General features: G+C 40.5%; 1 long non-coding RNA gene across 1 annotated transcript; it reads right to left on the reverse strand.

Annotated features, from left to right (window-relative positions):
- Positions 1 to 3,887: 3,887 nt before the first annotated feature.
- On the reverse strand, positions 3,888 to 8,389 carry LOC147120479 (uncharacterized). The gene is made up of 3 exons (XR_015078199.1): positions 7,781 to 8,389; positions 4,754 to 4,832; positions 3,888 to 4,245 (listed from the first exon to the last, which is right to left on the reverse strand). It is a non-coding gene; the product is annotated as an uncharacterized LOC147120479 (long non-coding RNA).
- Between the last annotated feature and the right edge of the window lie 209 nt (positions 8,390 to 8,598).

Consider the following 8,598-nt stretch of genomic DNA (forward strand, 5'->3'; position numbering starts at 1 on the left):
TTTTCTGGGTTAATGTTTTTTTACACTTTTATATATATATGTATATACCTTTATAAGATCACCTCAGACACCTTTCTAGGTTGAAAAGCCAGAGTTGTTCCAGTCTTTCCTCATAACTCAGATCCCTTGATACTGGGGTCAGCCTCAAGACTCTTGCACTTCCTGTAGCACTTGAATATCTCTCTTGATTCTTGCCAACCAGAACTGGACACAGTATTCAAGGTGTGGTCTGACCAGAGCTCTATAAAATGTAATCACTACTTTCTCTGACTTATATTTTGTTTTTGCCATGTATGCTTTATTTTGGAATAAATTTCTGTATTATCAAGTCACATTCAGATTGTACCACTGCACCTCAATGGCATTAGAATTCAGAAGAATTAGCTGTTATGCTGCTAAAAGACTGAGTCAGCAATTGGTTACATGCATAACTCAGTGGTAATCTTGAAGCACAAATTCAAAACAAGACTTAGGGTGGGTATCATTCTTTGTACTGCATGAGAATTCTTTGAAGGCTTTCATCGTCAACTGTTCAACATCAAAGCTTAGTGACTTCATGTAGTACTCACCTGCTTAGGCTGAACTAGACCATACAAAATCTTTGCTTCCTATTCAATTTTGAAGTGAGCTTCAAACCCTATATCCTCTCCAAGATTAAGACTGCCAATTTCTACCTGCACGCCTAACTTTACCCTTTTCCGCTGAAACTATGCTTTAGTCATCACTTTTATCGATTATTGCAACGCTCTTCCTGGCCCCTTACTGTCTACAAGCTGGAATGATTTCATGCTGTTTTTCCTTTAATTTCACAAGCACATTACTGTATCGATCCGTCAAATTATAGAACATTATACATGAGTTTCCTGCAGTCGTGCGTCCTCGGAGGCACTTAAATTTAGGACCAGATTTTCAGACGTAACAACAAAGTCATTTTTCTGGTGTTTTATTGCAATTGTTTGAGCGTTTAAAAAAAATTATCCTCACTGAGACCTGTGCTGTATTTTCTGTTTCTTTGAATGCATATTTATGGCATCTAGAAGTCACTATCAAAATTGAAAAGCTTCCGATTGCTGGTTCTTAAACATGCATGAATGATGGTTAAATGATTTGAAAGTTAATTTTCATATTTAAATAATATAGTTTGAGTTTGGCCCCAATTGTTTACACTAATTTACGCCCATGTTCTGGCATATTGTAATGCGATTCACCGGAACTTTGAGTGTAACTTGATACCGACAGAATGGGTGTATTTTCAAGTCTAACTTCTGGGTTGTGCCCACAGAGGAAATTCTGTGAAGACAGCAAACATTCACTTGACTTCAAACTATCTACTCCAGTTTCTACTGAAAGTGGGCCAAGAACATTCCTTTTCTTCCAAATTGCAACATCTTTGCCACTGAAAAATCAAAGTGTAGATGGTCAGTGAATTTGCTCCCACATTCCAATGACAAATCTAGTACTTTGCTCTGTGGAAAATGGCCACTAATTTACAGGTGGTTACTGAATCCTCTATACTTGACTTTAGCATATAAAACTTATTCAGACATGGTTTGCTCTGAATACACCAACAATGTTTTTTTGCCAAACACCTAATTTTCAACAGCATTAATACATTCTCCTTCACGGCACATGTCCACTGGCTAATTCTGCATTAAGTCCTATTTCACTAGTTTTAAAAAACCCTGTGTTACTACATTAGACTGGGCATTTTGTGTGACTTCAACATCATCATTCAGAGAACAGTCACTAATACTTGCATTTTTCCCCTGATTTTTCTCTTGCATTTTAAGTTACTTTCTACCAGTGCTTTAGAGCAGGCATAGCCAAGTTTTTTTCCCCCATATGCAAGTACCAGGACAATTAAGGATTAGTTATGTTTAAATCAATGTTTCCATTAATTTGCATACATCTCAAGTTGCTAATACCAATAGAGCTTAGTCTTCTGATTTAGGATTTATCTACCAGTGAGACAACAGCACTAAGAACAGCTGATTCCAAAACCTAGACCCACAACATTCAAACAAAAGCAGCAAATAAGAAATTGAAGTGCATGTAGGACAGAGTTGTTTGTGCTTTTGAGCTAGAGAGCTGCATGTGGCCCTAGGATTACAGGTTGTACACCCTTGTTGTTGTTTTGTGCTTTTGAGCTAGAGAGCTCCATGTGGCCCTAGGATTGCAGGTTGTACACCCTTGCCATAGTTCCAGTCTTCACCATATTCTGGACTGTTCATCCAAGTAAGAGCCTGTAGCCACACAAGCTATGATAGCTGATACTCTACTGCAGAAGTGGCCCCGAGGTGGAAATCATCATCCATACACCCTATGTCTACAGCTACAACACTTCATCATCTGGAGTCTGACACTACTCACTCATGCATGCTAAATGAGGTCATTATTCATTTAAACTGGTATGTATTTTTAATTGCACTAGCCATTTTTATGCTGGCAAAGCATATGGCAATCAAGTTTTAATTTTCATATAAAAATATTGCATTAAAAAGCTATTTTAAAACTCAGAATTGTAAATGTTTGAAATTTTTTTTTACGCCAGTGTAAAAGTCAAGAGTAAAGTGGGACATTTCTAAATTTTGATAATTCAGATCGTTACGATCTAATACAATGGTGATTGCAGCAGACAGTGGTAGTGCAAGTTTGCTTCCAGAGCACAGAAAGTGAGCAGAAATTACCAGAAAGGGGCCATACTTCAGTTTCATTTCACAGGCTAAAAGTGCACTCATGGGTGAAGTTGAAGAGGAACATTCAGTTCAGTGATAATGTAACCAGCTATGTATGTTAACTGTAGCCATGAATGTCAGCTTTATATCAATTAACATTAGGAAACTTGTTCAAAGTACTCCTGTTCCATCTCTTTCTAGTTCTGACGGAGGGTCATCGACCTGAAACATTAACTCTGTTTCTCTCCAAAAATGCTGCCTGACCAGCTGAGTATTTCCAGCATTTTCTATTTTGACTTCCTACTTACTGGGTTGCTCTGGTTGTCATGAATGGCAAAAGCCATGGGACACCACACCCCCATAATGGGGATGCCTATTCCCCAGGGGCTTAAAGCTCAGCCAGTTGGAAGTTGTAGCCTTCATGGTTTCAGCTAGGACCACTCCAGGCAATATACTTTCCTCCTTGTTGCCCACCCACTCCATGGCATACCCAAAGCAGCTTACCAGTGAGACCCAACTGGAAGGGTACTTTTCAAAACAAAAAAGCATTTGGAACAAAATGTACTCTTCCTAGATCTCCACTACAATAAATTACTAGTTAGCAATAATATTAACTGTCTGATCAACATCAGTACTTATGGTGAGAAGTCAGCTACAGATTCAAGTACTCATTTACCAAATATAACAAATGAAAGTTTCTCATTAGCAGTAGGTAGTTTCCAAAGTTTTCCAAATTGGCAGTACTGTTAACCGTACTCAATCAGTATTGCTTTTTGCTGTAAGTCATTTAGAAATGGCCAATGGCCTTCATTCAGCTGTTACAGGAAGGTGCTGTCATATCAACACAACTCATGACAGGTGATCATGTTCAATATATGAAGGAGTAGCTTAAATTGTAAGTAAAAGTGTGTTAGCCTTAAAGTCAGGTATTTTAAAAGTCTATTTTAACCATTGGTCAGCATTCAAATTTCCTTTTATTCTCCTGGGAATCAGCTAGTTTCATTTTTTCCCAGCTGCTATTTTTTAATGTTCATTCCTTAATTTTCCTTCATATACTTTAACTACCTAGCAGAGTGTTGTGGACAAGTCAATAGAAGATTCATTTGTACAACTTCAGGTAATAGCTTTTTCTAAACGAGAGAATATTTTAAATGTATACAAAAAGTCTAATTTAGAATTACCTGCAGATAGCTATTACACCAGTAAGAAAAACCATTTGCAGTAGATTTTATTGAGAGGTAGGCACGATAGATCTTCGTACAACATAGCCAATGGCAAAGAACATTTTATTTATATTCAGCAGAGATTACATTCTAGCTTTAAAAATTCATTATTTTTCAGAATGCAATTTCATAGCAATTCACATCAAAATACAAAAATGCTAAATTTCTTCAAGCTAGCAATGTCAAATCATGAAATACAAGTTCTTAGTGCTTGAGAAGTCATGACACACAAGCTTGCGGTCTCCAAAATCATGCCCTCCTGCGACGATAGTGTCATTTACAAAATAATGAGACGACCTTCAGGGTGCCTATTGTTGAAAGTGACCACGCTGCCTTTACATCTGCAACTGTAAAAGAATCAGAATGCTCATATCTTATGCTAATTATGCAGAATATTATGCTAATTATGCAGAATATTTAGAAATGTTCAGTATATTTATAAATGTATGAATATGCACTAGGATGAACCATTTACAAAAATATAGTCCATTGTAAAAGCATCTATTCACTTACTATACCTCCATTTCTTACAAGCTTGCAAGCAAAACAATACAAGCATGCCTTTGTAGGAGGATCCTCGTAAAGCTCAGTCTCAAAGCCCCCCAAAAACTGATGAAAGACAACCGATTACATTCTGAAAGTAGTTAGTAACTTTAACAGCCCACATCAAGACTTCAATCCTAATTAGAGCAGAATACGCTTATCCAGATGCATCTCAATATAATTACAGCTTAAAAAAAACTGCTCAATTCCATTATGTGACTCAGCAAATTGTGTTAGATTCAATTACTTGTCTGCTTTAAGAATTATATTATCCAAGATCAGAATTGCTTGCCATAAAATAATGAATCTTACCCATAGTTTTGCTTGTATTGCAAGAGGAAAGTTCTTTTCAGTAAAGCCAAGCCACTAATTTTCAAATGCAACGTTGGAACTAAAAAAAATACAGGATATAAAAAGCATGAATAGTCCTTGCAGTACTCAAATATAACCAAATGACTGGAATTTATTACAAGAACTAATATAGCAACTTTAACATAGTAAAATATCAGAAGGCACTTCACAGGAGCATTACAAAATTTGACAGCCACACAAGGAGGTAATAGGGCAACAGAAAACACTGGAAAAACTCAGCAGGCCAGGCAACATGGAGAGAGAAACAGCGTTAACATTTCAGGTCGAAGACCCTTCGTCAGAACTGAGAAAAAAAGCAGGAAATGAAACAGATTAAAAAGCAAGTTTGGGGGCTGGGAAATGGGGGAGGGGATGAAAGAACAAAAGGAAAGGTCTGCGAGAGGTGAAGACATTAAGAGATATTCAAGTGCAGGAGATGCAACACCTGCCCTTATACCTTCCCACGGTCCAGGGCCCCAAACACCCCTTCCGGGTAAAACAGCGATTTGCTTATACCTCTTGCAATCTAGTATACTGTATTTGCAGCTCACGATGTGGTCTCCCCTACATTGGGGGAGACCAAACGCAGATTGGGTGACCGCTTTGCGATACACCCCCATTCAGTCCGTAAGGGGGACCCCGAGCTTCCGGTCGCCTGTCGTTTCAATTCACCGCTCCATTCCGAGGGTCAAACCCGAAACGTCAACTCAAATTTCTCTCCACGGATGTTGCCTGACTTGCTGAGTTTTTCCAGCATTTTCTGTTGTTATTTCAGACCTCACTGTCTGCGGCCTCTTGCATTGTTCCACGGAAGCTCAGCGTAAGCTCGAGGAACAGCACCTCATCCTCCGATTAGGCATTTACAGCCTTCCGGACTCTATCGAGTTCAAAAATTTCAGAGCATAACCTCGGCCCCTATAATTTTTTTATCCACTTTTGGTTTGTGCCTTTTCCTCTTTTTTCTCTCCCACATGGCAGCTGTCTTTCATTCTGCCAGCGCATTTCACACTTCAACTAGAGCCATCCTTTGTCTCGTTACCTATCCTATTATCATCTTGTCTCACCTTGAATATCTCTTCACCTCTCAGACCTTCCCTTTTTGTTCTTTCATCCCATTTCCCAGCCCCCAAACTTGCTTTTCAATCCGTTTCATTTCCTGCTTTTTTCTCAGTTCTGACGAAGGGTCTTTGACCTGAAACGTTAACTGTGTTCCTCTCTCCACGGACGTTGCCTGGCCTGCTGAGTTTTTCCAGCGTTTTCTGTTATTATTTCGGATGTCCAGCATCTGCAGTATTTTGCTATCGAGATAATAGGGCAGATGACCGAAAGCTATGTCAAGAGATTGGTTTTAAAGGAGCATCTTAAAAGGAGGAAAGAGGTTTAAGATTTATATTCCCCAGTACATAGTGCAAGAGTTGGTGTGACTGAAGGTGGGAAGAGAAGACACTGACACAAAGAACAAAGACCAGAGTGCATGCCAAGAGACAGCTGTAGAAGATGGCAGAGGTTGGTGGAGTGAAGCAGTGATGAGATTTAATGAACGTGGATTTTGGAAGTTTGTGCTTGAACTAGTAAAAGCAGATGTTAAAGCTTTTATTGAAGTGTACCAGTTGCTCTCAGCCGAGGGCTGGTAGAAAGTAGTTCAAGCTAAATGACAGATATAAATAAAAAATGTTTTTAAATCAAGTGTTCTAGAAATAAATTTTTACAATACAGCATGAAAATCAGTAGTTATAAATTCTAAATAACTGGGACTCAATCCCAAAAAAGCAAATCCATTTTCAAACAAGTTGCAGTTAGTAAATATTTAACATTAAAACTGCAAAACACAGTTGTGAGCTAAACCCTTTTAATGAGCACCACTAACATGAAATAATAGCACTGCAGAGCATGTAGACTAAATTTGTTGGAATTAGTGTATACCAGCCAGTAAACGGGGAAAAAACATGGCCAGTCGTAGGTATCTTTCATTTTATCTTCCCTCCATTGTACGATGCAAACTTGTGTTACATTTCACAAGTCAGTCTTAAGACTGGAGGGTTCCTGATAACATTTGTAACCAGCAACAATGACTAGAAAGGTAAACCATGCTTACAAACATCCATACCCCCTTTCTGGGAAGCTATTTATTTCCTGCAATTCCTTGTCCTTTTGAGTAAATTTGTTTTTCTATCTTTTTCCAGAATACTTTCACATTTCTATCTATAAATACATAAACTGCATCTACACACACTTGGTGTCGATGTTATCGATTAGAAATTGCAGTACTCATTTATAAATGGGAAAAAACTGCCTATGAAACGTCATCATACTCTAATGACATCATCTCTCCGCCCCCCCCCCTCGTGGCAGCACTAATACTTCAGTTTTGCATCTCCCAATTCCTCAGCTTCTTAAACTCATTTTTCTATTAATCTGTCCAGGGTGAAGACATCTCCTCGCTCCCCCCCTCCAAACTCGTAATATAGAATTAATAAGTACAACCGTGGTCATGGTACTGGACGAGCAAACTGCAGCAGTGTTGTCCAATAGAAACTGCTGATTGGCCATAGGTATGGCGTGGCTACAGCTACCTTACCTAAATGTACTCATTTTAGTAGAAGCCGCTGTACACTCAATTAATATAAATGTGAAGTAAATTTGCCTTAACATCTACACCATTCAGTAACCAACAAAGTAAAACACGCAATCAAAAACACTCATCCATTTTTTTTCCGTTTTACCAAAAACGCACAAAAAGATTAAAGTGTACATGGATACCCATGTGAAGTGCTGCGATCACATGCCCAATGGCGGTGCCTGTTTACACGGACATAAAACTAGCCACATCTGGATTCCCAATTAGCCAGCCACGTGGCGAACTACTGGACAACACTGAGTTAATTCAAATCATGAGTGAATACCCTCAGATGGAGAATACTGGCTTTCCAGCGGCACCCACATCCGTTATATATTAAACTACAGGTTAATCGTGATCCTGTGACTTACCGCGGGCAATGTCGGGGCACAGCGCCCGAGAAATAAACCAAGGTGGCAGCGATTCCCCGGCCGAGCAGTGGGTGCGGGCCCGAGCTCTGTCCCGTCCCCTCCCCCAACCGGGTGCTCTGTCCCCGGCCCCGCTGCTGAACTCGGCAGTTGAAGCGGCGCAGAAACTCCCCCGAATCCAGGGCCCACACAGCTCGATTTCCACCGGCTTTAACTAACTTTTGAAGCCGGGTCCGGGTCCAGGCCCGGGGTTCCCCCCCCCCCCGCGGCCCCACACAGCGGCGACCGCTCCGACTGACCAGTCCAGGCCCTCATTTACAGGCCCGGCCGCTGTTTGAGTTCACCGGCAATCGGTTCCAATTGTTAGCGGTGATCACGGGGCCCTGGCAACTAACGAGCCGCCGCCGCCCGTCCCCGCAGCGGCCAAGTGTCGCCCATCGATCGCGAAACCCGAGAGCACCTTTACCCGGCAGCAACGGTTGTGACTAAAGCCGCATGAAACCTCGTTCATTTGACCTACACTCGGCCATGATTATCTCTCCCCCTCCTCCCTCCATGCTGGAGATGACCGTCCCTCCCTCTCACATTACCGCCCCGACCCGCAGACATTTCAAACTGAGGCAGCGACTCCGCAACCGGGGCACAAAATGGCCGACCGGGAGCGCCCATCGACTGTAAGGTGGGGGTGTTGGGTTCATCAAAGAGAAGCGGTCTCACAATTTCCATTTACTACTAATAATATTATTGTCTCCATGTTTCAATACAATATAGAAGATATGTTATTTATAGTGAATTGTTACGTGATTTATTGGAGAAATCTC

This window comes from Somniosus microcephalus, chromosome 4 (assembly GCF_052327205.1).
Source record: "Somniosus microcephalus isolate GS21.2 chromosome 4, FLI_Smic_1.0, whole genome shotgun sequence".
Classification (NCBI taxonomy): Eukaryota; Metazoa; Chordata; class Chondrichthyes; order Squaliformes; family Somniosidae; genus Somniosus; species Somniosus microcephalus.